The sequence below is a fragment of the Rhinolophus hipposideros genome (genome assembly GCF_964194185.1).
Source record: "Rhinolophus hipposideros genome assembly, chromosome: 8".
In the NCBI taxonomy this organism is placed as follows: domain Eukaryota; kingdom Metazoa; phylum Chordata; class Mammalia; order Chiroptera; family Rhinolophidae; genus Rhinolophus; species Rhinolophus hipposideros.
Window position 1 is genome coordinate 89339168 of NC_138054.1, and position 17426 is coordinate 89356593.

Consider the following 17426-nt stretch of genomic DNA (forward strand, 5'->3'; position numbering starts at 1 on the left):
CCAGTTTATTTTTTCTTTTTTATGGCAAGACTGCCTTATGGCCAAAGTTATGTGGCGAAAATGCAGCAAAAATGCTTGTGGCAGAGCTGCCAAGGGGAGAGTACCCAGAACCAGTGTGGATACCGTGGGCAAAGGGATGAGTCACATCCCAGGCAGCACGAGATTTCATCATGCTACTCAGAAGGGCATACAATTTAACACTTATGAGTTGTTTATTTCTGGAAGTTTTCCATTTAATATTTTCAGACCGAGGTTGACCGTGGGTAATCAAAACCGCAGAAAGTGAAACTGTGGATAAGGGCAGTGGGGGTGGAGGGGAAAACTACTGTAGTTTACTGGATAAACAAACGCGTTTCACCACTTTTAGAAAATCAGAGTAAACAGAAAAATTAGATTCCCACCCCTCCACTTGCTACTGTCAAAAGGAGCGGATCTTCTTTGTAAGTTCCCAAGCATGAGGCAGGAAACCAGAGGAGCCGCTGCTCCCAGCCATGAGAGGCCTGGCTACATTCAACAAGCCCTGTAAGAGGGAAGTTTATTTTCTTTACTGGTCACTCCATCTTTCTGCCTCTCCTGGCACTTCCAGGTAACCTCACTGTGATGAAATGTCAGCCTTTCCCAGTTGCCCACCGATACCCCAACCACCAACCTTCCTGGAATTCTGTCTGGTTGGCTCTTCCTATTCAAATTTGGCACTCAGCATGGTAAAGAGTCAGAATATGTCATTCCAAAATATGTCACTTCGGCATATTATTTTGAATTAAAGATAGTTGAGAAAACTAGTGCAAGGGCAGTTCTGAGCCTCCTTTGTCCCACTAAAATCTCCCATGTGAAGGAACTTCCCTGTACCAGGAGGGAAGAAGGTACCCTTATCAACACAGACAGGGAATCTAGGGCCAAGAAGGTGCATAAACAAACCTCGTTACTTGTTCACCATTTTACCACCGCCAGCCCACACCCCTTTATCTTGCCAATCCTTCACACATTTACTATTCCTTTGTCCAAAAGGTATAAAAGCTTCCTGCTCTGGTCACTTCTTTGAGTCTCACATGTTTGTGGAGATTTTGTACATGATTAATTTTGTTTTTCTCTTATTATTCTGATTTTGTATAGGAGGGTCTCTGCCAAGAACCCAGGAGGGTAGAGGGAAAATTATTGTTTCTCCCTTACAGCATTTTTAGATGTGGTCAGATAAGACGCTGAGTGGGGACAAGACTAGGACAGCTACAGTTTTTTTAAAAAGATGAAACTAACAAGAGCAGTAAATGTTTTTAATTTTAGGGAAAAAAAGGATTCTGGAAAATAATCCTCCTCAAAGGGGAGAGACAGTTTCCATAGTTATTCACATAATCCCCCCACCCTCATCCCTTTGTTCCCTTGATCTTTTTATTCTCCAGGCACAAGAATAAGGAAGCCTAATTACAGGAGTGTCTGGCCCCTGTTCTCCTACCATCTTTACATATTTTCATTAATCTTTGAGACTCTCACCCCCAGTTAACTCAAAAATTGGCTCATCTGTAGTTAAAAAGCACACTTAATTAGAATCCGGAGCCTCTCTTTTTCGCCAATTCCCCTAGCTTAGACCCAAAGTCTGCCTTAATTGAGGCTTCTAGAGTTTGTGACCTGGGAGGGAGCAGAGAAAAAAAAATGATGACCATGTTTGCAATGCTCATTCTTTCAAGCGTCAACCCCAAAGCATTCAATGGTTGCAGGGGCTCGCCCAGCAAAAGGGTGGAGCTCTGGCGTTAGAGCTACACTCGGATGAGTTCCTAATCACCCCAGAACTGTTTCCAGTGTAAGCGACGCCAGCACACAGCGCCTACCTACCGCGGGCAGTGGAGGGGAGGGGCAATCGGACAGCACCGGCAGGGGGCGTCTCACCGCGACCTCCAAGCAGAGCGCCTAGTTACACGTGGCATGTCACCACTGCTTCCCGGGCGTCAGGTTTCCAATCTCTTACCAGAATTGGCATCTCACGGGAGGACACCATGTCTTAGGCGTCTTTTAAACTTTTATAGAAGAGATATTCCTCTGTTTGTGGAAAAAATCAATTGTGAATACTTATTGGGGGGAAATTAGCGTAAGGGGAGAAATAGAAAGCCTGGAACAACAGTGTTGTATGAATCACACATCCAGGCTCGTGAACAAGTCCCCTGGGGAGTCACAACACTGATCTAGAATCTCCTTGTGAAACCCCTCAATGTGCGTGAGAAACCACTCATGCCAAGAAAATTAAACTAAGGGCTGGGAAAAATTTTTTAAGTTGGGTCTAAATTTGAAGAAGGTAAAAAGAATGAATCTGGCAACATTAGACTGAACATCGTCCCAGAGCTGCTCCTCAAAGGTCATTTAGTTAAGACAGGGGGCAGGGGGCTTGCCCGGGTCACATAGTTTAGATACATAGCAGTCAGTTTCCGGGTGCTAAGTATCAGTACTGGAGAGATACTAAAACTAACAGCACTACTGACATCAGCAGCAGAGGGAGCAGCAGCTGATATTTTCTGGCCTATATGACGTGGCAGTCATCGTGCTAAATGCTTTCCACTTATTGTGGAAGTTTTAAAACATTGTGGCAAATTCTTTAGGGCTCCTCCCATTGAGAGGTGCCACCTATGTCCCTCCCCTTCAATCTGGGTAGGCTATGACTTCCTTGACCAAGAGTATAGCAGCAGCAATGCTAAGTGACTTGAGAGGTTAGGTCATAAAAGGCCATGCAGCTTCCACCTTGGTTTGGAACCAAGCTCTTGGGGAGTGCATCGAGAAGGAAGTGTGACTTCCCGAAGCTGCCACACTGTGGAGGAGCCCCAGCGGGAAAGAGAAGCCAGACAGTCCCATCTGAGCCTCCCAGGCAACTAGACATGAATAGGAAACCTCCAGATGTTGCCAGTCCGTGGATGTTCAAGTTATTGGCAGCCCTTTGAGAGTCTTCCCAGCTGACCCTGGGTCCTAGAACTATCCATATGGCTAGCAATCATCTGTAAAAATTATTCTGTCAGAAGTGGGTAAATCTGTGCCTGATCACAGCACTGTACACCGGAAGCTAAACATTAATGAATGCCAACTATAGTTTTATATATATAATGTGATGGCTCGGTGCGATGTCGGAGGGATAGTGGTTGGGGGGAGGGGGGTCCACAGTGTGAGGGATATAAATGATGAATGTCTAAGTATTACCTTGTCTTGTGCACCTGAAACTAATAAAAAAAAAAAAAGAAGTGGGTAAATCTGGTGGAACCAAGTGCAAGGCTATCTGTAATTACATGCTAAATTCTCTAATTACAAATACAGAGTGGAGAAAGATAGAAGAGGCCTAAATAGAGCATGGAACCCAGAGAAGTCACAGCTGACCCAGATGCTGCACTGTGGTCCCTTCATGAATGAGCCAGCTGGGTGCCATCACAAGGGCCATTCTCTACATAAAACGATGTACAGGCACTTGCCGGGTATTCACACCTTTGTGCAGTCCCCACCCACATTACAGCAGGATTAGTTTGTGTGACCAAAATGGCGCCATGGCAGGTTGCCTTCAAGATTAGGTTATAAAAGGCTGTGGGGCTTCAGGCTTGGGCACTCTTTGCCTCTTCTTTTCTCTCTCATCTCTCACTTGGAGGTAAACCAGCTGCCATGTTGTAAGGACGCTCAAGCTGCCCCATGAAGCCCACATGGCAAGTTTCTGAGATATCTGGCCATCAGCAGGCAAGTCACTGAGGCCTGCCAACAAAACCCTGCTTCCTCAGCTGCTCCCAGATGCCTGACCCACAGAAACTGTAAGATGATAAATGTTTGTTGTTGAAGCTGTTAAGTCTGGGGGGTAATTTGTTACACAGCAATTGATAGCTAATACACCACCATGGCTGCTGTGTGGCCCAGTACCTGTTCCAGGCCTAGTATAGCAGAAGCTCCATTAATCATTGTGATTGAACAAATGGTAGTACAAACCACCCCTCCACTGTAGTTGTATGAGTCAGACAGACATGTTCCTAACAGACCACAGGCTAAGTGTAAGAAGCCAGCCCCCAAAGACCACATCCTGTATGATTCCATTTATGTGAAATGTCCAGAATGGGCAAGTCCGTGGAGACAGAAAGTAGATTAGTGGTCACCAGGGGGTGGGGGTTGGGGAGAAATGGAGAGTGGCTGCTAAGGGGTATGAGGTTTCTTTTGGAGGTGATGAAATGTTCTAAAATCGATTATGGTAATGGTTACACAACTCTGTGAACAGACCAAAACCCACTGAATTGTGCACATTCAATGAATTTTATGGTATGTGACTTCTATCTCAATAAAACTTATTATATTAAGTAAAGAGGAGCAGGAGCTCAGGCAAGGTCACCGGTTCTGAGAGGGAGTGGCACCCTGGGAGGCTGGCACCCGCAGGGCTGGGAAAGGCTTTGGGGTACTTGAACTGTAGGGGATGCCTGGGGCAGCGAACACTGTGGTGTGTGGTACTCAGCACTAACCCCATTCACTCAGCAAAAGGGGGTTCGCATGCTAATCCCTCAGGAGACCCTGCCTGCTCTAAAGCCACCTGGAGCCCAACACATACGTATAGCCTGGATGAGGGCCTGACTTCCCATCCTCTATAGATGACTCCACCCACCCATGACTTACAACAGCTCTCACAGGTGGGCTTCCTACCAGCCCAAGCCCAGGCTCTTCACACAGAAGGGGGAGCCACAAAACCACAGGCTGCAACTGCCCCCAAGGACAGCTGGCCTTGTCAATGAGTGGCATCAAATGATGCAAAGAAGCCAGTCCTTGCTGAATGCCCCTCAGTGAATTTAGGAGAAAGAAAGGGATTTAAATGGCAGAGTACACTTGCACACGTGTACTTGAGAGATGGTCAAGAATGAACACAGAAGCAGCTTCAAAGCAGACTCTGAACAGACTTTTATCGTTGGGCGAGGTATCTTCCAGAGGCCACAGGGGGTCTGAATCTAGGGTTCCTCTCTGGCCTTTGAGGTTGGTTTTGGAGTTAGAATTTCAATGCAGAGAAGTCAGCGATCGGACTCCTACAACCATTCAGTATACCTTAATAGAGTCTGGGATGAACGTGGGGGACACCCAGGAACCCCATGGGATTATGTTAGAATGTTCTTGTATACAGGAGTCTTTTCCTGGGGAAAGGGGCCATGATTTTCAGCAGCTTTTCAAAAGGACTTAAAATCTGAAAAAGCTTAGGAACCACTGGGCGGTGGGTTCTAGGGTAAGTGGATAAATGGGGTTCCCAGGCCCAATTTCAACATGGGGGGAAGGTTCCCTCACACCAACAAGCAATTCTCAGACACCAATGGGGTCTCCAAGAATTCAATTCAATTTTGACACTGTCTACCCAGACAGCACCATATTTCACAGGTTAAGGGTTCAGTTCTATAAGACTCACACACACGTGCACACACACACACACACACACACACTCAGCGTGGTAATGGAGATGGTCCCCCTCACAGGGTCTTAGCTACTTGGCAGTTGACTCCGTTTTCTTGGGGTCCGCTCTGCCGCTGGCCGCACGCCCAGGCACTCAGCTCCTAACCCTCCTCCCCACTGGGTCAGGGGCTTACACGTCCTCCTCCTCTCCTGTCCTCATCTGTCGACAAACTGTAAGCATTGGGGGACTCATTCTGTCCCTCATCTCTGGTCAGTCTGTCCTTGGCAGGTGCCCCTCTGCCACCTCCTGCCACTCCCAAAACAGGTCTCCAGGCCGCATCTTCCCCTGTGAGCCTTTGGGATAAGCTGAGGCTCTGTTCTAGCAGAGCTTCTGTAGCATGTATCAGGCCCGTCTTTGGCGTTACGGCGGGTATCACTGAGCGCCTGCCACAGCCAGAATGTTCAGGAGACTCTATCCATTTTCTCACGTAATCATCATAAGCCCCTAAGGCAGGCCTTCTGTTTACAAGGGGGAAAGTGGGGCTCGAGGAGGTTCCAGGTGCACAACCAGTGAGTGGGAGAGGCAGGCTTGCACCGGATGATTCCTGAGCCCTGCTCTGACCACAGCACCACACTGCCTCTCCGGGGTCAGTGCAAAGAGACCAGATTTGGGTCACTGGCCAAGAAGACACCGCAGTCCTATGGCCCTGATTATGTCACCCACAAGCTCAAGGACCCTTACGTTGACTTCCAGTAAAAGTTTCAAGAGTTGGGCAAGGAAGCAATTGAGATTTCAGAAGCCAGGCCCTACTTCCTCTGGACAGAGGAGGAGAGTGGGCACCACCCTGGACAGACTGGGACCAGGCTGGGCACAGAAGATTCAAACAGAGACCAAGGACCAGCAAGAACAGGGAAGATGTCCTGGGAACAGAGGGCACAGGTGAGAACCAGGCTGGGAAGCCCCTATGCACAGCTGACTGACTCACTCCTCCTACCTGGGATCCAGATTCCCCGCCCCAATGACACACTTCCTCCTAGGAAAGGAGTGGCCACATTTGGAGATAGCACAGGACAGGGGTTGGGAGCAGGCTCTGCCACTTCCTAGCTGGGTCATACCTAGGTAAGTTATTAAATCTTTCTGTGCCTCAGTTTCCCCTTCTGTAAAACGGGGGTCGCAATAGCACTTATCACAAATGTTGAGTAAATCTGTATTTCTGAAGTATCTGAACATTGCCTCCTACAGAGTGGATGCTACAAAAGTGTTTGCTGTTGTCATCCTTAGACAAAGAAACAGCAAGCTAGGTTAACGGGGGCGGCAATTCTGAGGTGGCTGGATAGCAAAGCGCGGAAGTACAAATGTGCTGACCAGAGCTGCAGAAAAAGGAGACGGTATAAAGAGCCTCCCTTCTTGAGCTTGCTGTGCTTACTCTCAGAGTGAGGGGCTGCTGTAGTTTAGGTGGGAGCTCTACGTCAAAGGCCATCTCGGGCCCGGGCTCTGTGATTCCTGCGTCCTATCCAACCTCTAACCAGCCGAATGAGAGGTGAATTGTGCTCTCATCCCCTCTTCAACCCACCTTGACCGATGGCCTCAGCATGCTGACCACTCACGCCAGCAGGCTACTCCTCGGGGTGCCAGCATGCCAGGCCCCAGGCTCTGCAGGCTAACAAGAGCTGGCTGTGCTTATTCCCACATAGGCCCACACTCTGTGTTCACCTTTGCAATCACACAACATGGTAAGTGGCTAAGTGGATGAAATATGGGTGTGAAAAGAAAGAGCTGTTTTCACGAAAACAAAGCAGAATGCTTTCGAAACTCAACAAGGGCATGTCACCAAAACAAACTTGCTATTGAATCAGACGGGGCATGGCAACTGTAAAAAACTAGGGAGAATTATAAAAATTTAGGAGGACTCTGCATTGCAATGCACCTTACATAGGAATGAAGCGTGTACTCTAACAAAAGCCCTTGGCCTTCCATCAATAAACCAGTCAACCAATATACATTTATTTATACGTTTTAAGTTAAAATAAAATGTTTAGATTCGAGATGTGGCATTTTAATATTCTCTACCTAAGCCAAAATTTCACTGAATTTCGTTGAATCATTCTTCATACTATTTTGCCCTAATCCATGTTTTTCAAACTATGGTTGGAGATACTGTGCTAAGAGGAACGGAAGCCACCGAAACATAAACATCTTCCCAGAGCATCCATTTAACTCAAAAGTGAGGGGGAACTATTCCTCATAGTAAAATAAACATGGATTTATCAGAGAATAGAATGTAAAATTATTGTTAGTGTTAAAAATAAAACTTGAAACTTCAAAGCAAGGTCATGACTGGGGTGGGCTGCTGCAAGCTAGAGTTGCACATCCCATCCTCTGGCTGGAGAAGCGGGTGGGAAAGTTGGAGAAGCACAGGTCAAGGTCACTGCCAGCTATCCGGCCATGTCCCAACCACTTTCCCATAAATCCACGGCACAAGGGTTCCTGAGGGGTTGCCTCTGGAGCAGCCCACCCACTCGGGACCCCGTCGCACTGCTGCAGTTCAGAGGGGACAGGACCAAGCCAGAATACACTGCCCTGGTCAAGATCACTTGATCAACAACTTTACTAGCCAGCTGCCCTTATCTGCTAGTCCAGGCCAGGTGAGCTAGCCCAGGGGCGGCTCCTGCCTCCCAGCAGGGGAAGGAAGGAAATAGCCTGGAAAAGATCTCACCTCCACAGTCCTCAGCTCTTATCTCCCAAGCTCCCGCAGACCTTGAAGGATTACAAAAAGCTGAAAAACTAAACTTCTGGCTTTGACATATCAGATAGGAACAGGCAGTTAACAAAGGACAAAGCAATTCCAATCTTTACCTGTAAAATGGGGGTATTTATTGACACATGCTTCATGCATTCCATACAGATCATTCATGGAGAGTCAAATAAGATAACCAATGACTAACTCTTACCTTACCAGGCCCGTTAGTTACTACAGGCTCTTTCTTCTTTATTGCTAATCTTCATGACAATCCAGTAAAGAGGTACTATTATCCCAATTTTCAGATGAAAACCTGGAGGCTCGGGGAAGTAAGGCAACTCGTCAGGATCACCTATGCGTTAAGTGTCCAAAGCCAAGATCTGAGCTTCCATCTAATTCTAAGGTTCTTGCTTTTGACATGAACTGTTTAGGCTTTCTGTCTATTCCTTCTCGAAACACTGCCTTGCACTGTGCTTCTGGCTGGGAAACATGAAGCCTCGCACATCTTAAGAAAGTACCACATATTAGATGTGCTGCTGCACCTAATTTAAAAACAGGCCACACTTCATCACTGGTTTCCAAATGACAGCAGATGGGCTGTATTATTCAAATATTCCTCACACCACACAATAGGGAGAAAAGATTCATGATAGGAGGTGTGGTCTTGCTCATTTTTTCATTGGCTCTGAACATAAGAAACATTTTTAATGGAGTTTTTTGAGAGGGACGGGTGAGGGGAAAAGGTTTTGGTGTTTCCCCTGCAACACCAAAGAAATTTCTTGTGAAGCAGTTTATTTGAAACCAAGATCCTGCTCTTATTAAATGCTCCCTTGGACACAGCAAAGAGGAAAATACATACACTGAGCACATATAAACACACTGTGTGCTTGACTAGGTTCTCCCTAAGAGGGAAGTAGAGGCCACTTTACTCTAAGGGTCTGCAAAAGCAGGCTCCATGGGCAGGAACCCAAGCTGGTGCCAAAGCCCTGGGGGTCCTGACCACCCCCCAGCACCTGCCTCAGTTTCCCAAACTGCATGAAGGAGCATTTGCATGTCAACAGTGGAATAGTTACTAAGATGAATTCCAGACTCGACCATTAGTAAGTCCCATTTCCATGCTACAGAGGCTGCAGGACCACAGGGGGACAGGGTCCTGGAGAAACAGCCCTCTCCGGACCTCGAGATTCCCTGCAGCCCACCTCAGCCTCTGTTCATCTGTCAATGAGGAAGCATCACCCAACACAAGGCTCATCTGCTTGTCCCAGGGAGACTCACACCCGGTTCCAGCCAGACAGCCAAGGACAGGGTCCATTTCATCAGAGAGGTGCTGCCAGCTCTTTCTAAGATCATCTGCCTAATTTATAGCAGAAAACTCAATCCCCGTGCTTAACCTAAATCCCTTTGGCTTAAGTGTTAACCATCTCTCCTTGCTGAAACAAGATGAATCCTGGGGATAAATGGAGATTTTGTTCAACTGAATTATGATATTAGCAATAACAGCTAATGTTTACTGAGTATTAACTATGTGCTAGGTGATGTTCATTAGCTAGTTTCCCTCATTTAATTCTTAAGATTACCCTAGGAATAGGTCCTATTAGCTTCATTCTACAGAACAGGAAACCGAGGATCAGAGAAGGATTCTACTCAAGGTCACACAGCTGGGAAGTGAGGAAGCTACGGTTCGAATCTGAATCCATCCAATTCCAGAGTTCAAGGGTGTAACTGCTGCCTTACTGCAGCAAACCTCACGCTATCCATAACAGCAACCAAAAAAAAAAAAAAAAAGCAATTTAACTTCATTAGCAATAAAAGAAACATACTTAAGATGATTACCTTTTAGACCTATTAGCAAATCTTTTTTTTTCTTCAATATTAGTCAGTGTCGGCAAGGGTGTTGTGAACTATTATATACCACTGAGATGAATTGGTCCAATCTCTCAGAAAACCATTTAGCTCTAAGAGCTATAAATATGTTTAATGCCTTTGATGCAATCCTTCTTGAGTATGAAAAAGTCATATGCCTGAAAATGTCAATTACAGTGTTTTGAGAGTGGAGTGTGTGTGTGTGTGTGTGTGTGTGTGTGTAAATTAAACGTCCCACCATTGAGGCTGCTTAAGAACATGATGGTGTCCTGTTTCAGGTCATTTATACTGCCACTAAAAAGGATGGCTAGGTTATGAAACAATGTGGAAAAATGTTAACGAGCAATGTTAAGTGAAAAAAAGCAAATTACGAGAAGGGGACTAAGAAGTACAAACTGCTAGTTATAAAAACAGTCCCGGGGATGTAAAGTACAGCAACAGACCAATACCATCAGTAATACCCTAATGACTGTATATGGTGTCAGATGGGTTCTAGACTTATCATGTTCATTTCGTAAGTTATAGAACTGTCTAATCACAGTTGGACACCTGAAACTAATTTAATATTGTATGTCAACTATACTTTAAAAATAAATGAAAAAAAGCAAATTACAAAAGCGTATGACTTGCTCTTCAAAAAATTAAACATAGAACTACCATATAATTCAGCAATCCCACTTCTGGGCATGTATGCAAAAGAACTCAAAGCAAAGACATAAATAGATATTTCTACACTCATGTTCATAGCAGCAATATTCACAATAGACAAAAAGAGGAAACCACCCAAGTGTCCATTGATGGAGGAATGGACAAATTGTGGGCCATCCATACAATAGAGTATTACTCAGCCTTAAAAAGGAAGGAAATTCTGACACCTGCTATAACATGGATGAACCTTGAAGATATTAGCTAAATGAAATAAATCTGTCACAAAAGGACAACTACTGTACGATTCCACTTACATAAAGTACAGAGAGTAAAATTCATAGGCTCAGAAAGGAGAATGGTGGTTGCCAGGGGCTGCGGGGAGAGGGCAGTGGAGAGTTAGTATTTAATGGGTTAAGAGTTTCAATATTGCACAATGAAAAAGTTCTAGAGATGGATGGTGGTGATGGTTGCACACAATGTGAATAAATAAATGCCACAGAACTGTATACTTAAAAATCATTGATTTTGTTATGTATATTTCGCCACAATTGAAACATAAAATTTAAGATAAAAAAGTCCTTGCCTACTAATTACAAGTAAATTCAAAATGAATAAAAACATTACAAAATGGAAAAGATACCTAAATTGGCAGTGGCTATGTTGGGATAGTGGGATACTAATAAATTACTTAGGGACCACCTACTACATCCCAGCTCTCTTATAGATATTGTGTGTAAAGCTGTGTGCCTGGCACTTGACAGCCATTCCCATTCCAGCGTTATAGCTGAGGATTCTCAGGCTCAAAAGCGTGAAGCGATTTATTTGCCAAAGGGCTCCCAGCAGATAAAAAAGTAGTTGAGATTCAAACCTAGTCTGGCTGACTCCAAAGATAATACTTTTTCTTCCACGTGGCAATCCACCCATCTCCAATTCTGTACCCCACCCCGCCCAGCCCAACCTATACATAAATGACTTTTCAAAGTTTCAGTAGTAGGGCTATGATCTTTTCCTATTGAAAAGAAAGCACTTCTCCCAGAGTTTGTAGGAAAGCCAAAAAAAAAAAAAAAAAGCAATGCCCCCTCCCGGGAAGACAGAGTGGGCAGGAGAGTGGCCCTGCCCCTCCATGTAGCCATGGAGCACCCCCCCCCCATTGCATACTGCCATTCTCATCCTCCACTTCCTATAAGCTCCAATAACTGGGGGAACACCCCAAATCCCACCTGGCACCACCAGCCCCTTTCCACAACTATGGTCCCTGAAGGAGGACATGGGGACTTGGCAGCAAAACGGAGCCCTGCTCCCACCTCTCCCAGGAACTGCTCAACAGACGAAACTCCAAAATGTGAGGGGCTGTGTGGCCTCAAACAGAGCAGGGGAGCCTGGGTGGGAGGGGCTCTGAGCAGAGAAGAAGCGGGTCCTTGAAGTGAAAGAGGGAGGGGTCAGGAAAGGAGAGAGACAAAGACGAGGGGCTGAACGGTTCTCCGCAGGTGAAGAATTTAGTCCGCGGGCAGTTATTTGGGTTACTTCCGAGGCCCAGAAATTGTCCTTTCTGCTACTGGGACCCTGGGAAGCTGCTATGAGGGGAGCTGACTACGAAGGTGGTAGCCACTTCACCAAGTTGGGGGACAGGAAGCAGAAGGGGGAGAGGGAGGCTAAAGGCCTCCGGGGAGTCTGAAATTCTTGCGTAAGGTCACCTAGGGGAAGCAGCACACAGGGCACAAAGGCAGGGAACATTTGGTTCCCTGAAAAAAGGACTGTGCCAAACACCTTCCCCAGAAAATACCAAAAGAAACACACTCCTATCCATCTGTAGTAGGCTGAGTGGTGGCTCCCAAAAAGATATGTCCGTGTCTTCACCCCCAGAACCTGTGAATTGTTTGGAAAAATAACAAGTGGGAAAAGGCCTTTGCAGATGTAATTAAGTTAAGGATCTCGAGATGAGTCCATCCTGGATTGTCCAGGTGGACCCTAAATCCAATGACAAGTGTCCTCACAAGAGACAGAAGATGACAGACACAGAGGGGAAGGCCGTGTGACTGGGTACAGGTCAAGGGACACCTGGAGCCACCAGTGGCTGGAAGAGGCCAGGTGGGATCCTTCCCTAAGCTGCTGGAAGGCACAGGGCCCTGCTCACACCTTGATTTTGAACTTCTGGCCTCCAGAACTATGAGATTACATTTCTATTGTTTTAAGACCCAAAATTTGTAGCAATTGGTTACAGCAGCCACAAGAAAGGAAGACAGCATCCCTCCAGGACAGAAAGTCCCAACTCAGGCAGCTTGCTTGCTTTCTGCAGGTTCCCCCCTCCCCACCCCCCCTTCCTGCCACTGTCACTCTCCTGGCATTTCATCTGAGTGGAAAGCAATTTCTCCCAATGTGAGTGAAACAGAAGCTGACTGAAAGACTACTTGAAAAACACCACACCCATTACTCCAATCACTCTCCCTTTGGGCTCAGAGAGTAGGCAGCCTTGGAAAGCACCCATTTCTAGGAGAAGTGCTGACCTTACCTGAGGGGTGAAGTTATCACTTCTGGGGAGGCAATGGTGGGGTTCTCATACTCATCCAGCCAGTGCAGCTGGAGGGGGAACTTTCACAGCCCAATCTCAGGGAGGGGCGAGTGGCCGGAGTTTAGGATGACCCACAGAAAGTCAGTGTTGAAAGTCAGTGTTTGTCTGCAAGGAAAGAGTGAGGAGGGAGGTTCCTGGGTTTTAAATGATTTTTTCCATCTTGAAACTGGCAGCATTTCTGATATGATTGCGGGGGATTTCCACCAACCAAATTAAAGAAAATTACGTTTTAACATTAACTGCAAGGAGAGAAGAGTTTCGCAACCTTTGTCATTTATGAACCCCTGGCCCTGGCACAAAGAGGAGCATGTTTCTCTCCCCCGCAAACAAGACCGGGTCCTGCCATCCTCCAGCTGGAGGTCAATGACCACACAAGTCCCTCCACGGGACAGGAACAGAATGGCACTCCCCACCCTCCAGGAGCACTTCTCTCTGGACCTGCCCTTCCAGCAGCTTTGCTGGGAAACCTGTTTGTCCCCTGGGGAGTGGCCAAGAGAGCTTTTCTAAGGAACCACGGTAAGGAAGCATTGGTGGGGCCCCAAGCCCCACCATCAACCCACAGAAGCAGCTGGCCTCTGGGAGGGAGGCGATTGCTTTCTAAACAAAGATGGTTTTGAAAAATAAGCCAGCCAAAGGGGAATTGCTTCATAACTTGCACATTCACTTCTCTCTTTAACTGTGCAATTGAAGAAAAACAAGGTAAAGCAGGAACTGACCCCTCACCCCCCCCCCCCACAAACTCCCTCCACACAATAGATGCTAACCGGGTCTGAGGCTGGTCTCTAATTATGTGTGGATTGTCTGTGTCCTGTAAGACCCCCAGGGGCTGGTACTCTCCCAGTCTGCTAGCCTTGTTCTCAGCACAACCCCTGGCTCCCAGCGGGGTCTCAGTAAACACTTGCTAAACATAGTAAAGCAAGAGAAAAGATGGAGCCCGCAGCATCATGCAAAGACACGCTTTATGCGTCGGTCCTGGGCATGGACGAGACTGCAGAAATGCAGCTGTCCCGCAGGAAGGGGACATCAGCATGCGCAGGAGCACCTCTGAGACACTTGCTCTACTTCCAGAAACATCTATATTCTCAGAGTGGCCAGTGCTGTTTCTAAATGTGGGCGTAGGATGCAGGGGGAGTGGGACTCAGAAGGAAGTAACTGCCAACCAGGTTTTCAGAGCACCCTGGCCCTGCCCCCCAGAGCATCTTTCATTACTTGAAGTTTATGAAAGCACCAAAAGGGAATCAACCTCCGGATGCTCTAGGCAGGGCTCTCCCGAGTCAGGGGATGGAACCCTGAATTCAAGAAATCAAACCACAGCAGGACTCGGAAATGCTAAGGGGTTGGCAATTTCTGCTCTAGAGAGGGCAGAAGAGAAAGGTCTGTGTCTGTCTCCCTGTGCCTGGTACCAGCTTCCTAAATCAGAAGAATCTTTATCCTCACTTAGCACATCCATCAAACCTGGGGGCTAATGGTCGTGGTGGGTTTACACCACTCCTTGATGAGCACCACTCCTTGAGGAGCATCAAGGAGGGTGCATTAGAGGCTGCATCTCTGAAAGGACACCCCAAGTCTCCCCATGCCCACACACAGAGAACTGTGAGGAAATATTCTCCTTAAGCTGCGGGCAACAAGACCTGCCAGGTGATCAACGCCTTGGCCTCCGAACCAGCTGGGATTCTGGAGAGCTGCTTGTAAACTGTGTGGGTGGACAAATTAGTTCACTTTTCTGTGCCCTCGTGTTCTCCAATGGAAACTGGAGACCACATCATTTATCTCCTACGGTTGTTTGAGAACATATATGTAAAAACTAGCAACTCTTTGGGAGCGGGGAGTCCCTATGGCACCATTCATTGACAAGAACCCCAAGGTACTGTCAGGCCCTCCAGGGGGTTCAGCTCTTCTGAAAGTGAGCAGTGAACCTTCCCCTTAGAGACTCCAGAGAGAGGACCACCCCCTTCCCGCGCGCGCCCAGAAGGACACACCCGCCCCACGCACAGGCGCGATCGTGCGGGACATCTGACGGTGGCGCCCAGTGGGGCTTCTGCAGAAGCCCAGGTGAAGAAGACCCACTTGAGAGAATGGTGGGGCTGGAGACCCACAGGTTCCTCCTTCCAGGGGACACATGAACGAAGTGAATGCTGCTTACTCCTCCGAGGCTCCCGAGCTCTCCATCCGAAAACTGGGCATATCCCTAGGGTGCTGCGCCAGGACCCACCCACGACCCCGAAAATCCCATCCCCACCCTCTTCCCCTGCGGGAGCGCGCCTTCCCAAAGCCTCCCAGCGGTCCTTTCTCAGCAACCCGGACCTCGGTTGCCCCAGTAGGGCAGAGCGCAGCCGGGACGCACGGACCCCCATCCCGGTCCCCACGGAAGGGTTCCCTGGTCCCCTCTCCTCGATTTCAAAGAAGGACATGCAGAGGGGAAAGCCTAAATAAAAACAGGAAACTCGATATTTTTTTTTTTAAGGCCTCATTCAGGCTGAATTCCGGGTAAGAGTATTAAAAAGAAGAAAGGGTCCGGAAATGCAAAGCTGGAGGCGGTTTTGCCGCGGTAACCCGGGAGCCGCCGCAGATCCGGGGGCTGATCTCGGCGCCGCTGCAGTAAACACGCGGCGAGCAGCGCCGGCGCCCCGAGTCCCCGCGGGGCGGGTGGGAAAGGGCCTCGGTCGCTCGTCCACGCGCCGGGAGCGAGAGCCCAGCACGCGGACCCGGCCCCTTTCCAGCCCGTGTTCCGGTTCGCCAGGGCTCGGGAGGGCGCGCGGGGACGGGGCGCGGGACAGCGTGCGCACCTCTCTTCCCGCGCCCGGAGGAAGCCCTGCGGCGCCGCCAGTGGTAGAAATGCAGCCTGCACGCTGCCGCGCGGCCGGGGCACCCACGGCCGGCTCGCCTGCTCCGGCGGCAGGGCGCGCTCGGCTGGCTGAGCGCTTCGCGTCTCCGGCGCCTCGGAGGGTACACGCGAGGCCGCCCCTCCGCTGAGAGCGCGGCCCGGGCGCCGCCACCGGGTCGAGGAGCTCCCTCATCTGGTGCCGCAGGTTACGGTACAGGCGCGGGGGAGCTTTTTGCGCTCTTCTGGGAGGGCGCACCGGGGGCGACCCCGGCCCCCGAGCTCAGCCTCGGCTCACGTCCCGACGGCCGCCCGGGGGACGTCCCTTGCCGGGCTCTCTAGACGCGGGAAAGCGCACGGTGTCAGGGCTCCCCCGTAGTGCGCGCTGGGAGACCCCTGAGAGCTGGCCCCAGGGCTCCGCGAGGCCCCTCCGAAACCCGTGGCCTTGGTCCTCTCCCCCACTTCCCCAGACGCAGCCAGAGGCGAGCGCTTACCGGTCTCGGCGCGGCTGGCAGGGGCTGGGCTGGCTCGGCCCGCGGGCGCCTGGAGCCAAGGCGCTGGGTGCCAGTGAGCCTCGAGGTTGGGAGGCGGGGCGCCCCTACCGCGCCCCGCCTGCTGACAGCCCGCACACTCCACTTCCCACTTTGTTTCCTTTTTACTTGCAACAGGAAAAACAACAGGTCCTCCAGCCCTCTCGTCTGCTCCCCCGCCCTCCTCCCCAAACCCCCAGCCCGCCTGTGGCTGCAGGAGTATCGCCCCAGGTGCCTCTGGATGCTGTACCCTGCCTTTCTTCAAAACAAGTTGTCTTTTTACACAAAGGAAAACAACCAAATAAAGATCCGAGGAGCCCATAACGCCCCCAGGCCTTCCACATTCACACACCCAAAAAAACGTCAACAGTGGCGAGAGAAAAGCCGGGGGTGAATGGGTGTGAGGGCGGGTGAGAGAGGCCGGGAGCGGGGAGCGGGCTAAGTGTCCAGTTCCCAACAGGTTCAACCCTGGGGGACAGCGGTGGCCTCCCAGCTTTGGTGAGTCAAGAGCATGGGGGTGATAGTGACTTCAAATTCCTCTAGGATATGGTGGAGGATGAGCCAGTCAATTGCTTACTCAGAATGTAAGAAACGTCTAAACCTGTACGTAATATTTTATAAGAGTTTGAGCCAAACCCAAGACATATACTGGGGAGCAAGACCTCAAAGGCTCCGGGCAACCAGTGTTGCAGTTTCTTTTATGCATTTGAGATTAAGGAGGGAACTTAAGCAAGATGGCACGAAGGTGAGAGAGAGGAACACTGGGATGTGATTGCAGGAGGGGTAAGATTTCCTGCTTTCTTTAGGGTGGTCAGGTATTAGAAAGAAGGGGGTTGAAAGGGGGCATTTCAAAGGTGTGTTAACCTAGAGACACAGAAACAATGGAC

At 49.0% G+C, this 17426-nt stretch overlaps 1 protein-coding gene across 3 annotated transcripts in view; it reads right to left on the minus strand.

The window, feature by feature from the left end:
- The window catches only part of PIK3CD (phosphatidylinositol-4,5-bisphosphate 3-kinase catalytic subunit delta), a 47853-nt gene extending 31261 nt beyond the window's left edge, over positions 1-16592 (minus strand). Inside the window, exon 1 of one of the 3 annotated variants that reach the window (XM_081057376.1) lies at positions 16504-16592. The gene's annotated coding sequence lies outside the window, so the exon portion shown is untranslated. The remainder of the gene's footprint in view (positions 1-16503) is intronic. The other 2 variants (XM_081057377.1, XM_081057372.1) reach the window with 2 other exon arrangements.
- Between the last annotated feature and the right edge of the window lie 834 nt (positions 16593-17426).